The 4,537-nt window shown below is 42.1% G+C and overlaps 1 pseudogene; it reads right to left on the reverse strand.

The window, feature by feature from the left end:
* Positions 1-348: 348 nt before the first annotated feature.
* LOC136329475 (small ribosomal subunit protein uS2 pseudogene) lies at positions 349-1,183 on the reverse strand (annotated as a pseudogene).
* Between the last annotated feature and the right edge of the window lie 3,354 nt (positions 1,184-4,537).

A 4,537-nucleotide genomic window follows, 5' to 3' on the forward strand; every position in this document is an offset into this window, starting at 1 on the left:
CACCTGGACCAGAGACCTGGGAGGGGTCTTGACAGTCACCCCTCTCTCATGTGTACTTCATACTTTTGCAATAGTTCCTCACTTCTCACCTAATCCATTCTTGCCTCCTCAATTCTGCTCTCCTCTACTTCATGCAATCTGAAAAATCATTTAAAAACAAAAAATAATATGACTGTCTTTTCTCTTTTTAAAAGTCTTCAATGTCTTTACTGTGCTTTTTGTTGTTGTTGTTTGGTTTGGGGCTGTGTGTGTGTGTGTGTGTGTGTGTGTGTATATATATATATATATATATATAAAATTATTTTCTATCAACCTTACTTCCATTTTAAAGGTTTGTGGAAAATCAGTTTAAGACCACTCAGTGGTTGTTCCCACTCACTCAGTGGCCTGAGCAGGTGGTGCAGACCAGTCTTTAGTGGTAGATTGAGCACTCCAGGCTTCAATAGAGAACTGCTGGACAGGCACAGGGCACCTGCACACCTTCAGACAAGTCTGTGACCTCAGGCTGAGCAGCAGTGAACGTGGGAGCTGAAGCGACCTGAAATTCCTCCTTGGTCACACCTTTTCAGCAGTGGCCTGCTCTTCCTTTCTGATCTCTTCAGGATCTTTATAGAAGTAGAGATCAGTCATGCCTCCCTGGGTATTCACAGGTGATGGGGCTATGCATGTGCAGAACTTTCCTGGGCCAGCATTCACTACATCAGACCCACCACATGAGCCTGCTTGATGGTCGTGTCCACACAGCACAGAGGAGAGCATATGTTACACAGAGCAATGATCAGCAAGTTAACATAAATGAGAGGCTGATGGTCAGCCCTGCGATCAATAACCACCAGGAGTCTCGCCTCCCAGAAGGAAGGCTGCCTGGATCTGATGAGTGAGGGTCCTCGGGGTGAACAGCCGGCAATAGGACTGGTGCCAGTGGCAGCAGCACACTTCAGCCCAGCTCACTGGCCAGCATTTCTGGACCAGACGACACTGGCATCAGTGGGGTTTTCAGTGGCAACAATGGCACTAGGTTTTCCCAGGTTATCTTCAGACTCATGATGTAGATGCCATCACTTTCCCTTTGGTAGATGGGCTTCCATTTGGAAATCAAGGTGGATGCCACCTAAGGGGGTTCCTGAGCAAGGAATTTGAGATCCTCCTCCTTCATTTGCAGGACATCAAGGGCTCTGGACATTGTGAAAGTTTTCCTTTAAGCATGGCATGTGAACGTCCCGGGTTTGATTCCTGGTCAGGGCACACAAGAGAAGTGACCATTTCCTGAGAGCAATTCTATACGGGTTCCTCTCTGGGTAGCACAGAAAGGCTGCATTTTGTTTTTATTATTATCATTATTGTTTTGGATAAAGATTGAAATCTTTGACACAGCTGCAGAATATAAATGTGTGCTTTGCCTGCTCACTTCCTGCTTTACTACAGTCACTTCTTCCTTCACTCTCTGACACCCAAGACCCTCCTGGGGCCCCAAATGCTCCTCATGTCAGGCCCCTCACAAACTGTTCTCTCCCAGCTGCCCCTATGCATCCTTCATAGTGTGGTTGAAACATTACTTCCTTAGAGGAGAGCTTTCTCTAACCCTCAGGAGAAGTTCTAGGCCCTGTCTTAGTCAGTTCAGGCTGCTTTCACAGGGTACAACAAACTGGGAGGCTTAAATAACAGAAATTTAATTCTCACAACTGTAGAGTCTGGAAGCTCATGATTCAGGTGCTGACAGAGCTGGTGTCAGATGAGAGCCCTCTTCCTGGATTACAGACAGTCATCTCCTTGTGTCCTTACATGACTGAGAGGAAGTGATTATCTCATATCTCTCTGTTTCTTTTTATAAGAGCACTATCCCATTCATGAGAGCTCCACCCTCATGACCTAGTCCTTTCTAGAGCCCTCATCTTTTAATTATATCTCATTAGAGGCCAGCATCTGTGGGGGACATGAACATTTAGTCCATAATGGTCTATACTATAGACTATCCTTAAACACTTCATTTCAGTGTGTGTGTGTGTGTGTGTGTGTGTATGCACTATTATTTAATATCCTGATTGACATTTTCATTCTAAGCCTCATTAGACAGAAGTAGCATTTTGTTAATAGTTGAATTTCTAGCATTAACATAGTATATAACATAGAAAAAACTTAATAAATAGTTGATAAATAAAAGAAAGAAAAGAGAATAAGGAAAGCAAGTGAGAAGAAAGAAGCTAATAATCTCAATCAAGCTCATTCACTATGGTGAAGTTTGTAGGACATGGAAATATTTTGTTATATCAAACTTTTTAGCCCTGGCAAGTTGGCTCAGTGGTAGAGCATTGGCTCAGCATGTAGATGTCCTGGGTTCTATTCCTGGTCAGGGGGCCATCTGCTTCTCCACCCCTCCCCCTTCCCTTTCTCTCTCTCTCTCTCTCTTCCTCTCCTGCAGCCATGGCTTGATTGGTTTGAGGGCATTGGTCCCAGGGGCTGAGGATTGCTTCAGGAACCTCTGCCTCAGGCATGAAAAGTAGCTAGATTGCAAGCAGGACCCCAGATGGGCAGAGCATCAGCTCTAGATGGGGGTTGCTGGGTGGATCCTGTTTAGGACACATGTGAGAGTCTGTCTATCTACCCTCTTCTCACTAGGAAAAGAAGAAAAAAAACAAAATAACAACAACCAACAAAAAAATCTATTTATTATATACTTGACTACGATTCTAAACCTGCGTGGCCACAATGCACAACTGACTGGTGTCTGAAGAATGTGATTCACACACATAGCATAGCTATAACTTAAGCATAGACTTATTTTAAAAATTGAAACATTAAATTTAGAAGTTGGGTTTAACCAGACAAAGTCTAACAAACAAGCTAACCAAAATATTTATAAATGCAGCTACCAGCTGCCCAACTGAGATCATTTAATATCTCTTAGTTTGGGCCAGGCAAAGCATTCAGTACACAGAAAAAGATCAACAATCAAGAAAAACAAAGAAAATTGTGTTTCACAGAATTTGTGTTCTTTCTTTCACTCCACAAAAGGCATAAAATGGTTGCACAGTCCAGCCTGGGAGAATGTTGAGTGGCACTCAGGGAATGTCATGCATCCAAGCTTCAGAGCAAATTGGACTCTATTTTCAGCAGAGGTTCCATTTAAAAATTTAGTCTTCCCACAAAACAAACAAACAAAAAGGAACAGTATATAACCTATGTGTGGGCAGAAGTCTTGTTTGCAGAGACATCTGAAGTGGTGACATTCAAACACTGGATTGCTAAGACCCCATGAACAGAGAGAAATCCTTGTTTGTGACCTAGTCAGAGGCAAATGCAGGGCCACCAACATCTTCAAATCAAATTTTGCCTTTGAATCATGACCCACGATAAATTCTTTTTCAGTTTTAAAAGGTGCATTTTACTTCAAGACATTCATTCTGCATGTAAAAATTTCACATTTCAAATATTTGATCTTATCTGGGCCTACATGGTAGGGAATATCTGATAAGAGTTGTATTCATTTTCTATTGCTTCCATAGCAAATTACCACAACACAGATTTGTTCCCAGTTCTGTAGGTCAGAAAACCCATCTGGGTCTTTCTGACCTAAAATCAAGGTGTTGGCAGACTGCATTCTTCCTGAGGCTCTCAGGGAGAATCCGTTCCTATTCATTTGGCTTGTTGGCAGAACTCCATTCCTTGCGATTGTAGAACTAGGTCCCAGTTTCCTTGCTGGCTGTTAGTTCAGGGCCATGCCCAGCTTTTAGAGGTCCCTCTCTTCCTTGGCTCAGGGCCTCTTTTCTACATCTTTAAAGCCTATAATGGTGGATTGAGTTACTTTTATGTTTTGAATCTTTCCTCCTTGTCCCCTCTCATCTGACTGCAGCTGGAACATGTTCTACATTTTTTAGGATTCATCTGATTAGATTGAGCCCAGCTGTATAACCTAGGATAGTCTCCTGACCTCAAGGTCTTTAACCTTATCTGCAAAGTAAGGTATCACATTCCAAGGAGGTAAACACCTTTGAGGGTCCATTATCTTGCTTATCTCAAAAGAATTTATTTGATTTAGGTATGGTGGATGTTAAACAGATTTTCTTTCTTTTTTTTGTTTGGTAATTTGCCTCTTTGTCTTTTTTAATTCTTTTTTTTTAATTAACTGAATTTATTGGAATGACATTGGTTCAAAAAACCATACAGATTTCAAGTGTACAACTCAGACCTGGACAAATAGCTCAGTTGGTCAGAGCATCATCCCAAGATGCCAAGGTTGCAGGTTCAATCCCCAGTTAGAGCACATACAAAATCCAACCAACAAATACATAAGTAAGTGAACAATAAGTTGATGTTTCTCTTTCTCTCTCTCCCTTCTCTCTAAAAAATATCAGTCAATTTAAAAAAATGTGTACAACTCAATAAACGCATCTGTACACCATATGGTGCACCCTCTGCCCCAAGCAAAGTCTTTTTTCCCTTTCTATTTTCTCCCCTTTTGCCCAACTCCACCTTACCCTCATCCCCCTTTCCCTGTGGCTGTTGTCTGTGTGTGTGTGTGTGTGTGTGTGTTGACAAG

This window comes from Saccopteryx bilineata, chromosome 3 (genome assembly GCF_036850765.1).
Source record: "Saccopteryx bilineata isolate mSacBil1 chromosome 3, mSacBil1_pri_phased_curated, whole genome shotgun sequence".
Classification (NCBI taxonomy): domain Eukaryota; kingdom Metazoa; phylum Chordata; class Mammalia; order Chiroptera; family Emballonuridae; genus Saccopteryx; species Saccopteryx bilineata.